The sequence below is a fragment of the Cynocephalus volans genome, chromosome 5 (genome assembly GCF_027409185.1).
Source record: "Cynocephalus volans isolate mCynVol1 chromosome 5, mCynVol1.pri, whole genome shotgun sequence".
In the NCBI taxonomy this organism is placed as follows: Eukaryota; Metazoa; Chordata; class Mammalia; order Dermoptera; family Cynocephalidae; genus Cynocephalus; species Cynocephalus volans.
This window is the reverse complement of record NC_084464.1, coordinates 8,431,726-8,446,599: the sequence shown is the minus strand read 5'-3', so window position 1 is coordinate 8,446,599 and position 14,874 is coordinate 8,431,726. Positions and strand designations below refer to the sequence as shown.

Genomic DNA, 14,874 nt, shown 5'->3' with positions numbered 1-14,874 from the left:
TGGTGACAGTGACCCCGGGGTCTCACATTTCAAGATGGTGGAAGCTGAGAGAGCAAGACAGAGAAAGACAGACTCTCCTCTTCTTTTAAAGTCCTCAGAACCACACCCCTGACCATCATTTTTAATCCATTTGCTCCTGCATGGTCCTACAATCCAATCAGCTCTTCAAGGCTCCACCTTTCAACTACCATAATAGGATTTCCCACCCTCTTAACAGTCACAGTGGGGGCTAAGTTTCTTTCTTTTTTCTTTTCCTTTTTCTTTCTTTCTTTTCTTTTCTTTCTTTTTTTTTTTTTACAGCAACCAGGGATTTAATATAAATACAATCAGCACAGAGAAACTCAAAACTATACATAAGCCAAACCCAGATGCCAAGAAGTGGGGATGAAGGCAGGATTTCTGACCCTTTGGTGCAGCCGGCCCCGCAAATAAAATCCAACCAAAAGAAATCAAGAAAATAAGCATGATTCATACTGAGCTGTGGGAGAAGGAGGTGTGACGGGACAAAGGTAGGCGTGGGTGTCACCATGGGGTCAGGTCTGACCCTGGGCTGGGAGGGGGAGGGCAAGGTCCTTCACCACCACATAAGCCAAACCCGAGCCACCCAGGTGCTATGAGGCCCTGCCCGAGCAGGGAGGCTGTGTCACACATGCGGCAGGACCCCGCCCCTCCCCCAATGGGATCAGACAGTGGCCACCCAGGCCTGCTGGGCTGGAGACTGACACAGGCTCTGCCTCCTTGTTTAGGCTGCCTGTGGAGGACGGGGTCACTGCTTCATGATGGCACCTGGCTCAGCCCCAGCAGACCAGAAGAAGCCGGCCCCAGACTCACTCAGTGCCTCCAGCAGCTGTGCGGACGCCGCATCCTTGGCTACCACATGCCCGTCCTGCCCATCTGCGGCCAGCGCAACCCAGATAAGGCCGCTGAAAGGCACTGGATGACCAGGGATCACCGCCTGCTACCAGAAGTGGTGCCAGCCAGCAGGTCCTGTGCCCAAACACTTCGCGAGGAACACCGGGCTGCCCAGCCTCATTTGTTAGCAGAGCAGCTGGAGGGCAGCCCGAGCCCCTTGGGACCCTAGACTGTCCGTAGCCAAGGCCAATCGGCTGCCCTGTGGCTGTAGGCACCGCAGTGAGGGACCCGCAAGCTGCTGGCGGAGTCGCTGCTTCGGGCCTGGCTTGAGCCACTCCACGGCCACCTGCCCTCCAGAGAGGCGTGACAGCCCTCCCCCTAGGGCCTTTGGGGGCAGGGCGGCGGCGGTGCGCTGCGAGCTGAACTTGAGCAGCGCGATCTGCGCGGGCGCCGCCGGGGCTGGGCAGCGGCAGCGCCTCCTGCAGGCCGGGCCCTGAGGCTGCAGCGCGAGCAGCAGCGGCGGCGGCTACCGTCAGCGGCGACCCGTCCACGCGCAGCTCGCTCTTCTCGTCGCAGCGGGCGGCTGTGCAGCGGGGCTATGGCGGCCTGCGCGCCGCGCCGCGAGATGCAGCGGGCGTCGGGAAGCCGCGGCTCAGGCCGCCGAAGGTCATGGGCAGGCGTATCTTGCAGGCGGCCCGCGCGCTGCCACAGTGGGATCCCCTGGTGCTCGGAGACGTCCTGGGGCAGCCGCCCGAGAGCACCTCCGAGCCGGCCGGCGGCGGGCTGCCCACCCGGCCTGGGGCTGGCCCGCCGTCCTTCCTCTGCCCCTCCACCTGCACCAGGCGGACGCCCGTCTCCCTGACCCGCGCCTGCAACGCCGCCTCGTTCTCTGGATTCACCTGCTCACCCCGGAGCTCACACGCCCGCTTGGACTCGTAAGTTTCTACTACAGAAAACCTGGGGAGTACAAGTCAAGCCTCAATGAGTTGGGGGGGGGACACAATTCAATCCACTACGCTTTCCCCCTACTTAAAAAAAAATGACTTTTTGAAAACCAGGTCAGTTGTCGTATAAAAAAAAAAAAATGTCATTCTGGAGCAATCTCATAATTTCTTTGTGATGGCATTTAACTTGTTCCAATAAGCTGAATATAGGTCTAACGGCTTAGAAAGGTTCAATAAAACTTTTTTCTGGGAAGAATACAGTCTGGACGATGTCAGGAGGTGAATACATCCTGGCAAGAGGTATGGAATAGAATGGTAGATTGCCTCACTGCTAGTGATGTTAAATTTGTTTAACTTATTTTTATTTGTTAGTGATGTTAAATTTGATAACCTGGTTCAAGTTGACAGCAAACTTCTTCAGTATGAAGGATGGTCAGTGAGCCAGCCATTTGTCTGTGGGTACTTTGGTGCTATGCAAGTATCTGCTTCCCAAGACCCTCTTTCCAGGTTCAATTATCAAAACCTAAGTCGATGATTTTATTGTTCATTCTACATTTATTAGATGGCACTTTTTCTTTGCTTTTCTTTGCTTTTCTTTCTTTCTTCTTTTTTTTTTTTGGCTGGCCAGTACCGGGATCTGAACCCATGACCTTGGTGCTACAAGGCTGTGCTCTAAACAACTGAGCTAACCAGCCAGCCCCCTAGGTGTCATTTTTCTGTAAGGAATTTTCTCTTCTCATCTGGGGATAAACTGCAGTTCCTCCTAAAACAGGGCATACTTCGTCATTTTCCCTTTCAATGTTGAATTTTTCATGATTTTTTAATCTTTCTCTTCTTTTCCATTTTTCAATGCTGGATTTTAAAGTAAGAATTAGCCATGTGAGTCATCTCAAATCATGACAAATAAGTGTTTCGCCCCCTTCGTTTCCAGTATCATTAAGGATTTGTGGATTTTTTTTTCAATGTTTTATAAAAAGTTATTACTATCTTTTCTTCGTGATGCTCAAATTGTCCCAAATTTGGGCAGTGGGAACTCCTTCAAGTTGGCTATGTAACTGCAGACAAGATTGACAGAATCCGTCTTTTCGGGCCCCGAGTCAGATCCAGCCTCCTGCCTGTTCTGGTAAATACAGTTTCCTTAGAACACAGCCATGCCCACTTCATTCACATATTTTCTCTGGCTGCTTTTTACACTCTAAAGGCAACAGAAACCACATGGACCAAAAATCCTAAAACATTTTCTATGGGGCCTTTTACAGTAAAAGCTTGCCAACCCCTATTCTAGAGGCAATTGATGACATGATATTCTGTGCAAAGGGCTTTTTGTCAGATGACTCTTGTTATTTAATGATTTAAACTATTTTAAATTTATTTTTCTAATTGTTGCTTAGATAGAGAAATATATTTGATTTTTGTATTGATTTTGTAGCCAGGGAATTTCTTCACTTATTTATTCATTCTAATAATTTATCTGTTGATCTTTTTGGATATTATATGATTATGTTATATACATAGAATTTTATTTTTTCCCTTCTAATACTTATACATTTTCCTTTTTATTTATTGCCCTAGCTAGAACCACCAGTACACGTGACATAGAAGTGCTGAAAACCAGTATCCCGTCTCTTTCATAATATCAGGTAGAAAATTTTAATTACTTTAAATACAAAACTTTCAGGGAAATACCTTCGTATATTAAAAGGATACTTAATTCTTGGAAATATTTTCTCTTTAAATACTTTTCTGGGGCTGGCCAGTTGGCTCCGTTAGTTAGAGCATTCTGCTGCTAACACCAAGGTTAAGAGTTCGGACCCCACTACGTGCCAGCTGCCAAAACAGAAACAAAAACCAACTTTTTGGAGTATAAAATTATGTGTTTTATTATAATATCATCTTTTTTACTTAATATGTTCTAAGCATTGTCATTAAGTATTATGTTGTTTTTCTTCTACAAGATTTTAATACCTACGTGGTATTCCGTCACAGGCTTAGTTAGACATTATACCATTTTTTCAATCTCCTATTGGAATTTTCTATTCTCTCCAAGTCTGTGACAAATTCACCGCTTCCCTATTCTCTCTCTCTCTCTGTCTCTCTCTCTCTCTCTCTCTCTCTCTCTGCTTTTCCTTTGTCTGGTTAGTACGGGGATCCCAACCCATGCCTTCGTTGGTGTTCTAAGACTGTGCTCTAACCAACTGAGCTAACTGGCCAGCCCTCCTGTTCTCTTTCACAATGACCACTTCTATTTATAGATACTTAGTATGTAGGAACGATTCGACGTGTCATCTGGACAACAAAGCTAAGTGAGCCCTCAAGAAGTGTACAGTTTGGTTATAAAACGTTGACACACAGGGAATAGCAAGGCCAAGGGCAGAGGAAGGGCGGGATTGGCACCTTTTGGAACAGAGAGGAGCTGGGAGGAGAGTAAGGGACAGGTCACCCGGGTTTGAAGACCAGGGTAAGGATTTGGGAGTTTATCCCGAGAGCAATGGAGAAGTGGGGGGATGGCAAGACACGACTGGCATTTTACAAAATGCCTCTTGTTGGCTTTTTAATCTTCAGGTTTCTGTGACCCCTCAATTGATCTATCGTAAAATGTCACCAGTTAGTCTTTGGCCACCCTACACTCTCACCTCAGAATTAATCTGCACATAATGACACAGCCCAAGAAGACATACTTCTCGCTTTACATCATGAAAGAACATGTGGAAACTTATTGGAAGTTTCTCAGGAAGGAAGAGGAGAGGCTCACAATATACGTGGCAGTCAAAACTGAATCTTTGAATGTTCTCCCCCAACCCCTGGCCCAAAGCTCCACTACATACATCAGTGGCCTCAAATCACTTTTTTCTCACCCCAAACTGAAAACGTCCACCTTTCTCCTTACCCCGCCCCTCTTATCCCCAGCCTCAGTTCTTGCCTTCTTTATCCCTGCAGCCCTTTATGTAGGAGGGATCTTGTCCTCTTGTCAATTTTCCGTGTTTTCAATGTTTGTCTGGGTGGGGGAGAAGGGGAGAGGAAGGTCCACAGAAGGGCGGACAAAGATGTGCTGGGAAGGATAGCCATGATTCTTGGTTTGCTCTGGGCAATGGTGTATTTTGATTTTCAGTTAATATCTGGTGTGGCTATTCATCTTTTGAATTATAAACACGTCGTACTCAGATGACCATCTGATAGTATTTTTACAATAAAGAAAGCTACTTTTTGGTTTGCTTTTGGCAGCTGGCCGATGTGGGGATCCAAACCTTGACCTTGGTGTTACAGGGGGGCTTTAACCACCAAGCTAACTGGCCAACGAGAAAGTTATGTTGGATGGTACTTTAAGGACACTCGAGTGAGGCCCCTCTTAAGGTTGAGCAGCATGAGTCTGAGCGCCTTGCTCCACCGCTCCTCTGTGTTCCAAAGGGTGGTGATGGAGCAGCATTCCCTGCTGCCCCCAGCGTCCTCCAGCAGGCCTTTGCCCACGTGGCTCTTGTAGGGCAGGCAGACGCCCTGCTCACCCTTCCCAGCCTCTTCCTTGAACTGCTGCATGCCGTCCAGGAAGGCCTGCATGGCATGGTCAAGTCTGTTACTCAAGGACTCACCCCACCCGCATAATAGAACAGGGGCAGCTCAGTGGAGCCATCTGTTAAGGACTTCAGATAGGAGTGGTTTCTACAGGCGACCAGCCTGTACCTCTGAAACGGCAGCCCAGTCACATTGGACAGGGCAAGCAGCAGCAGTGCCGTCTGTCCCCAGGCAGCATTAATCTCATCCCAGTGCACGGGGACAGTGGGGGAGAGGACCCAGTCTAAAGTTACTGATGACGCCCAAGGGGCCTTCCTCCCAGGTCTTAAACGTGGCATTGAAGATGTTGGTTTTCTTCAGCCAGTGCAGCTGCCCACGGGCGTGGCGCAGCTGGTTCTCCACGCTCCTCAACTCATCCTACAGTCCCAGCTCTTGCCACTCCAGTGCCCTGCAGTCCCTCTGGACCCACCGCTCCCACCGCTGCAGCTCTGCAGTCTCGGCCTGGGCTGCCTGCAGCTCCGCAGCCGCCCTTGCAAGGTTCACGTCCACGTCCTCCAGCTCCTGGGCCAGCCTTGCCTCCTCCCGTTCCAGGTCCCCCAGCTCTGTCTGCAGCTCCTCCCGCCCCAACTGCTCGCTGGTGTCCAGGCAGTGCCTGTAGTCCTGGCTCTCGAGCTGTTTCAGACTCTGGGTTATCCGACGGAATAATGCCCCTTTCTCTGATCATGAAGAATTTTCCAATCTGGGGTTTGTCTTTTAAGCTTTGGACATTATTCTTGGTTTGTTTTGACCAGCAAAAGTCAGTCTTTTCCTCTGTGGCATCTGGCTCTCCACTCATTCAAAAGTAGTTCCTATTTCAAGATTAGGGCAATAATAACTATCGGGGCTTTGTGTCTCTACATATAGTCTTTGATTTTTCTGTCATTTTCCTCTTACTGGAAACATAAAATAAAAATTAATCAGTTCCTTCTCATGTTATGTGGCCAGATACAAAAGACCACATAACTGTACTGATAGGAACAATCCACGACAGGTCAATTCACACACACAGAAAATGGAGTGGTTGTCAGGGACTAGGAGAGGCGGGATGGGCAGTGACAGCTTAATGGCTGCAGAGCTGATGAAGCTGTTCTCTCACTAGACAGAGGTGAGGGCTGCAGCACATGAGAAATGTACTTCATGCCACTGAATTGTAATTTTGAAAATATTAAAACACTTTATTTTATACAAGGGATATAAGTTAAGAGAAAAGATGATAAAATTTGGGAGATGCAGGACAAAGACAAAAACGAGGACAAGCACGGTGGCAGGGAAGGGGAAGGACAGCTCTGGAGTGGGGACTGGTGAGGGTGTTTGTGGGAGCTCTGGAGGCGGGGCTCCCCTGGGTGCTGCTGTTTCTTCCACTTCTTTTGATGTTTCAGGGGTGGTTAGGTGAGCTTGCTCTGGCTCTGTCTAGCTCTTGCCCTTGCTCGGGCTCGGGCTCGGGCTCGGGCTCTAGATCTTCCTCTGGCTCTGGCTCAGGATCTTGCTCGTGCTCGGGCTCGGGCTCAGGATCTTGCTTTCGCTCTGGCTCTGGCAGTGGAGGTGGAGCTGGAGCTGAAGATGGCCTTAGCTCTTGGGACAGTTGTTCAGCCTGGGCAGAAGCTGGAAGTGGAGTGACAACAATTGAAAATATCAACATGAGTTTCTATGTCTCTTCCAATGACAGTCTTTCTGAGAAGCCCAAGTCCAGAGACCCAGCCTCAGGAAGTCTCCCCACACTGCAGGACACTGCATGATTGTTCTGAGTACTCAGTGCCCCTGTCCCCAGCCTGCTTCTGGAAACTCTGCTCTGTGTGGCCCAGCCCAGCCCCCTCCCCAAACACTCACAGGCACCCACCCTCTTCCTCCTCACCCTCAGTCTCTGCCTCACTGGGCTCCAGGTGCTCCAGCTTCTCCAGCTGCGCCAGAAGAAGATCAGCCTTACGCTCCGCCTCTGAGCCCGGCATATTGACACGGACATGGGCCAGCAGAGACTTCAAACCATGAAATTCAGGAGGCTCGTGGAAGTCAATGGAATAGAATTCCAGCCAGATCTCTAGGATGGAGGACATGGCACTGGGGGAGAAAGGTGGGCAGCAGCATCAGAGGCCTGGCCTATCCCTCTATGCTGCCCTCTCAGGGCTCCCTTGAGTGAGCTGCAGTCTTGTACCCTGTGCCCCTGCCTGACCATAGACCAGCCCCTCCAATGTCCACCCCCATTACGGCAGCCCCGGCAGAGATGGTCCTGGAAACCAAGGAGGGGCTGGCAAAAGCCTCTGTGGGGGGTGCCTTCAATCACTGCTGTGACCACCTTTCCCTTCTTCAGGGAAACCTGACACCCTCCTCTGTCTGGGTCCCTGCCCCGTCCCTATTGGAATGACCTGTCCATCAGGGCAGGAGGGTGCTGTCTGCTCTGGGCATTACTCGCTGGCACACAGGAGGTGTCCAGGAATATCTGATGAATGAGGAAACAGAGGGAGGCTCTGCTCCCCTGGCCTTCCCAGGGCCCTTGGAAAACCCCAAACTTGAGGTGACACGTGGACGTGCTGCCCAACTGTCCCCATCCAAATCTGCATCTCCTCTTCCCACTGACACTGATCTCTTGACCCTGACCACACTCTGCACCACCAGCACCAGCTGGGCATCCGCATGGGTGAGCATCCCCGAGTGTGAGCGGGATGCTCTGCACACCTGCTCTGGCTCAGCACGGGCTCTGGGGGTGTGGGCAGGGCTGGATGGGAGGGGTGGGGCAGGTTGTCTCTGGGCTCACTCTGCTCTCCAGCCTCTCGCACACCCTACAGTGCCTGTGGCCCCATTCCCAGCTCATCTTGACTCCTTTTCCTGCAGGAAAGCCTGTGCCCTGGGCCCTGTAGCAGGAATCATAAGATGTGTGGCAGCCAGAGTTCTGCCAGCCCCCACCATCCACAGGCCCCCACCGACCACACACAGTTCTGTGGAGATGGGAGCCCCTCCATCTGCACCCAAACCCCACTCACCATTTTAGCTGCTCCAGGGCTCCGCCATCCCCATGAAAATTGGAAAGAATGCTTCTGTACCTAGAGGAGACCAGGACGGTGTCACATCTACCATATGGTGGCACTACCTGCTTCTCATGTATATTGTGGTTGTCTGACCTCTGACTAGAATGGAAGCCCAGGAGGGCAGGGAATGTAGTCTCCTCGGTTCATTGGAATATGGTCAGTGCCCAGAAAGTCACTGCACATAGTGTGACTTCAGATATGTTTGTTGAAGGAATGAACGCCAACCAACTCCTCCCAAGATATCTGGGTGCACCTGAAGCCCCTCTGCCAGCCTCCAGCCTCCCTGCTTTGAATACACCCAGAAGCCTACAGATAGAATCTCAAATGTGAAAAGAGTGAAGCCCAAGTCAACGAGGTCAGTGAGGGTGTGACAGAGACTTCCCCGTGGGGGGGGGTGCAGGAATCCTGAATGAGGATGACCGTGGCCCCTCCAGCAGAACTTTCCACAGGGCTGGACTCAGGAGCAGCACTTTCCATGGGGGACCCACTGGAGCTTGTTCCTGTTACCACCCACTGAACACAGGTGGAAACTGAGGCTCAGAGGGGTGTGGTGACAGTCCCAAGACTCACAGCTGGGAGGCAGCCGAGTGACACTGTGTGATCGAGGGGCAGAGTGCTCACCTGAGGAAAAGCAGGTGCAGCGCCTGCTGGGGAGTGGCAAAGTTCCTGAAGCTCAGGAGATAGGTGTGCACGTAGGAGTGGTTGCCACGCATGACAGCGGGCACCAGGTGCTCCACCCACTTCTGCAGGGTGCCTGCGGGGACAGGCCACAACCTGTGGGTGGCATCTGGGCTGAGGGAAGACTTGTCTTCACTCTAGGTCAGGACAGGGAAGAGATGCACAGTGAGAGCAACGTGAACCCCCAGGAGGGAAGGGGCTGGAGGCCAGTCTTAACCCCAGGGAGGACATGAGAGGACAGCCTGAGGGCCCAGGGTTCATGTACAGGGTGGTGGTTGCCACCCCCGCAGTCCCCTTTCACCCTCCAGCCCTGACCTGAGGTGTGAACGCACCAGGACCAGCAGGTTTATAAAGCCCCCACCCTCTGCCCCTGCCCTGGGAGGGTGTCCCATGTCCCCATGTCCCCCCTCACACAGGAGGAGGGTGTGCGGTCACCCAGGGAGGCTCACAGTGCTGGCCTGGCCTGGCCCGCCCTGCCCTGGGACACCTGACGTTACCTTTGGGGACCTCCTGCCAAATGGCCACAGGAGTCCAGGGCGAGGGCTGACCCAGCGCCGGAAGCATCGGACAAACCTCTCAGCCCAGGGCTGCCTGGGGCTACTGCCCCGGGACCTCGGGATACAGCACAACATCTCACTCTGCCTGTGGCCAAGTGAGCTGGGGAAGGGGCTGTGTATAGAATGTGGGTGCCAGGTTACCGAGTTCCGAGTTCAGTTGGGGTCTGTCGTCAAGGAAGTGAGGTCACTTCCTGGTACCTCATTTCCTGAACCCCACCTCTGTGTACAAGACTGCAAGTGCCCCTCTGGGTACCTGACTGCTGACCCTCCTTCCCCATGAACTCTCTCTATTGCCCACACTTCCACCAACACTGCCTGACCACACCCCTGTGCAAGGCCTGGGTGCAGCCAGCTTCACAGCTCGGACGAGATACATGGAGGTTCAGCCCCAGCTCCTCCTTCTTATCACTTATGTGACCCTGGACAAGGCACTGTGACTCTCAGGACCTTCCCAGTCTCCCCTTCTGCACAGTGGTGATCATTCTAGCATCTCCTTCCTAAGGATGTCATCAGTCATGTGTGAGCAAACATCTCTGAAACCCATCCCATGACCAGTGTCACATGGAGCTAATGGACCAAACTAGAGATAAAAACCCATGACGGTGTGGAAGGTAGCATGGACTACGACTAATGACAGGTCTGGTTTCTGCCCTATAACCTTGAAAATGTTGCTTTTGCTCTTGGCCTGTTTTCCCTGTCTGCACCATAATTATTACAATACACCAAATTTTACACATAAGCAAAGATGTACAGAGTCTGAGTGAAAACAGCCGGCTGCAGAGTGGCAGTCTTGTCAGTAAACAGTGACATCTTCTTGCATGGTCTTTCTCTCTGGACTTTCTTCTTTCCAGATCCTGCTTGGGTGGATTAATCTGGTACAGGTGACTAATCGTACCCATTTGCATGAGGGTCTTTCAAAGTTGCACGATCAGGTTTTACAGTTGAGGACACTGACACAGAGATTTAACTTCTGGGCTGCGGGGGGCAGGCCCATCTTTTGAAACTAGATGTGTTCGATTGAGACAGAGATGAGGGGGAGTGGGTTAGGGGGCACTCAGCTCCTGGCTGAGGCTTGCCAAATATTATCACCAAACCCAAGCCTGGTTGCTGTGTCCACATGGAAACCCAACAGGCTTTTTGACTTGTGGAGTGGAGCCGGGGTGGGAAGAGAAGGGGAGATCGTGTGCAGGCTGTGGTCCTCACAGTATGGCCCAGCCTGAAACTTCAGGGTGTCTAAACATTCTAAACTTGAAACTGACTTTCCAGGTAATTAGGAAGGTAAGTTGTTGGAGTGAGCAGGGCTGAAGCCATGTTGGGAACTAAAACGGCATGGGTTCTCAAAGATTTGAAAAGGACACAGATCCTTTTTCCCTTGGACTTCATTTCTCTGAGTTCCCTCTTTCCCCATGGTTATTTGATATTTTGAACCTCGGTTATGGGGCAAGATGACGTTCTATACATGGACGTGAAGCTGTTCTCCGGTCAGCCTGGAGCTGCAGAATTTCACGTGCTATCCAAGGAAGACTCACTAAAGCTATGCTGATTCCATCCCTCCAGCAGGACCCTGAGATAACAGCAAGGACGGGAGCAGAAACCAGACGGAGGCTGGCTGAGACTGCACCTGGTTCCTTGCACGTGCCCCTCCCTCCTGCTTTTCATTTCCCGTGCTCCATTCCCTCCGCTCCCCCTTAAACTCCCCTGAAACCCTAAAGTGGTAGACAGTTCTAGTCTGTCTCCTTAGACATCTGATAGTGAACTTCCTGCCTCGCACCAACATTTGGGACTCACCAGTCTTTTGTTTCTGATTGGTGAGCAAGCGGTGGGACCTGGATGCCAGGAACATACTTGTAAAGGTAGGAGGATAGGACATATTTGATTGAACTCTTTGCAACTCAAGATGGGGCTTATAGGACTTCAGCTTGTGTTAGTTGATTGGGGGAGGGTTCAAGGGAGGGGTGGTTTTGCTCTAGACTGGGTGCTGTCGAAAAGCAAGAGCAATTCTATGATTATCTTAACTTTTACTTAGAAGCAGGCAAACTAGTGCAGGAAAGGGAGAGAGACATCTGGCCCTTTTGTGGTTTGGACAAAGTTCTGGTTTTTGTCTGTTCTTAGACAATTATAGATCGGTCTTGGTTTTTGTCTTGCTCCAGAAAGGTAACAGAGAGAGTGTTCTGGGACATGGTTTATGTTCAGTAGGAGAACTCCATGGCCTGGCTCAGCGATGGTGGTCAGGGGCTGCTTTTTTTCTTAATCAAAGTTCACATTATAATCGCTTGTTTTTTTCCTTTTTTTAAAATAGATGACCGGTAAGGGGATCTTAACCCTTGACTTGGTGTTGTCAGCACCACGCTCAAACAGTGAGCTAACCAGCCATCCCTATATGGGATCTGAACCCGGGGCCTTGGTGTTATCAGCACCACACTCTCCCGACTGAGCCACAGGCCGGCCCTTGTTTTGTTTCTTTTCATCAAATACATTCTGTGTTAGTTCATTCCTGTTGCTTATAACAAAATACTTGAAAGTGGGTGATTTGTAAAGAAAACAAAATCTATTGCTTACAGTTTCTGAGGCTGGGAAGTCCAAAGTCCATCTGGTGGTGGTGACAGTGACCCCGGGGTCTCACATTTCAAGATGGTGGAAGCTGAGAGAGCAAGACAGAGAAAGACAGACTCTCCTCTTCTTTTAAAGTCCTCAGAACCACACCCCTGACCATCATTTTTAATCCATTTGCTCCTGCATGGTCCTACAATCCAATCAGCTCTTCAAGGCTCCACCTTTCAACTACCATAATAGGATTTCCCACCCTCTTAACAGTCACAGTGGGGGATAAGTTTCTTTCTTTTTTCTTTTTCTTTTTCTTTCTTTCTTTTCTTTTCTTTCTTTTTTTTTTTTTTTTACAGCAACCAGGGATTTAATATAAATACAATCAGCACAGAGAAACTCAAAACTATACATAAGCCAAACCCAGATGCCAAGAAGTGGGGATGAAGGCAGGATTTCTGACCCTTTGGTGCAGCCGGCCCCGCAAATAAAATCCAACCAAAAGAAATCAAGAAAATAAGCATGATTCATACTGAGCTGTGGGAGAAGGAGGGGTGACGGGACAAAGGTAGGTGTGGGTGTCACCATGGGGTCAGGTCTGACCCTGGGCTGGGAGGGGGAGGGCAAGGTCCTTCACCACCACATAAGCCAAACCCGAGCCACCCAGGTGCTATGAGGCCCTGCCCGAGCAGGGAGGCTGTGTCACACATGCGGCAGGACCCCGCCCCTCCCCCAATGGGATCAGACAGTGGCCACCCAGGCCTGCTGGGCTGGAGACTGACACAGGCTCTGCCTCCTTGTTTAGGCTGCCTGTGGAGGACGGGGTCACTGCTTCATGATGGCACCTGGCTCAGCCCCAGCAGACCAGAAGAAGCCGGCCCCAGACTCACTTGGTGCCTCCAGCAGCTGTGCGGACGCCGCATCCTTGGCTACCACATGCCCGTCCTGCCCATCTGCGGCCAGCGCAACCCAGATAAGGCCGCTGAAAGGCACTGGATGACCAGGGATCACCGCCTGCTACCAGAAGTGGTGCCAGCCAGCAGGTCCTGTGCCCAAACACTTCGTGAGGAACACCAGGCTGCCCAGCCTCATTTGTTAGCAGAGCAGCTGGAGGGCAGCCCGAGCCCCTTGGGACCCTAGACTGTCCGTAGCCAAGGCCAATCGGCTGCCCTGTGGCTGTAGGCACCGCAGTGAGGGACCCGCAAGCTGCTGGCGGAGTCGCTGCTTCGGGCCTGGCTTGAGCCACTCCACGGCCACCTGCCCTCCACAGAGGCGTGACAGCCCTCCCCCTAGGGCCTTTGGGGGCAGGGCGGCGGCGGTGCGCTGCGAGCTGAACTTGAGCAGCGCGATCTGCGCGGGCGCCGCCGGGGCTGGGCAACGGCAGCGCCTCCTTCAGGCCGGGCCCTGAGGCTGCAGCGCGAGCAGCAGCGGCGGCGGCTACCGTCAGCGGCGACCCGTCCACGCGCAGCTCGCTCTTCTCGCCGCAGCGGGCGGCTGTGCAGCGGGGCCATGGCGGCCTGTGCGCCGCGCCGCGAGCTGCAGCGGGCGTCGGGAAGCCGCGGTTCAGGCCGCCGAAGGTCATGGGCAGGCGGATCTTGCAGGCGGCACGCGCGCTGCCACAGTGGGATCCCCTGGTGCTCGGAGACGTCCTGGGGCAGCCGCCCGAGAGCACCTCTGAGCCGGCCGGCGGCGGGCTGCCCACCCGGCCTGGGGCTGGCCCGCCGTCCTTCATCTGCCCCTCCACCTGCACCAGGCGGACGCCCGTCTCCCTGACCCGCGCCTGCAACGCCGCCTCGTTCTCTGGATTCACCTGCTCACCCCGGAGCTCACACGCCCGCTTGGACTCCTAAGTTTCTACTACAGAAAACCTGGGGAGTACAAGTCAAGCCTCAATGAGTTGGGGGGGGACACAATTCAATCCACTACGCTTTCCCCCTACTTAAAAAAAAATGACTTTTTGAAAACCAGGTCAGTTGTCTTATAAAAAAAAAAAATGTCATTCTGGAGCAATCTCAATTTCTTTGTGATGGCATTTAACTTGTTCCAATAAGCTGAATATAGGTCTAACGGCTTAGAAAGGTTCAATAAAACTTTTTTCTGGGAAGAATACAGTCTGGACGATGTCAGGAGGTGAATACATCCTGGCAAGAGGTATGGAATAGAATGGTAGATTGCCTCACTGCTAGTGATGTTAAATTTGTTTAACTTATTTTTATTTGTTAGTGATGTTAAATTTGATAACCTGGTTCAAGTTGACAGCAAACTTCTTCAGTATGAAGGATGGTCAGTGAGCCAGCCATTTGTCTGTGGGTACGTTGGTGCTATGCAAGTATCTGCTTCCCAAGACCCTCTTTCCAGGTTCAATTATCAAAACCTAAGTCGATGATTTTATTGTTCATTCTACATTTATTAGATGGCACTTTTTCTTTGCTTTTCTTTGCTTTTCTTTCTTTCTTCTTTTTTTTTTTGGCTGGCCAGTACCGGGATCTGAACCCATGACCTTGGTGCTACAAGGCTGTGCTCTAAACAACTGAGCTAACCAGCCAGCCCCCTAGGTGTCATTTTTCTATAAGGAATTTTCTCTTCTCATCTGGGGATAAACTGCAGTTCCTCCTAAAACAGGGCATACTTCGTCATTTTCCCTTTCAATGTTGAATTTTTCATGATTTTTTAATCTTTCTCTTCTTTTCCATTTTTCAATGCTGGATTTTAAAGTAAGAATTAGCCATGTGAGTC

General features: G+C 51.4%; 2 pseudogenes; both read right to left on the bottom strand.

Annotated features, from left to right (window-relative positions):
• Positions 1-832: 832 nt before the first annotated feature.
• On the bottom strand, positions 833-13,978 carry LOC134377734 (dead end protein homolog 1-like; annotated as a pseudogene).
• LOC134377779 (beclin-2-like) lies at positions 5,154-5,966 on the bottom strand (annotated as a pseudogene).
• Positions 13,979-14,874: the final 896 nt, after the last annotated feature.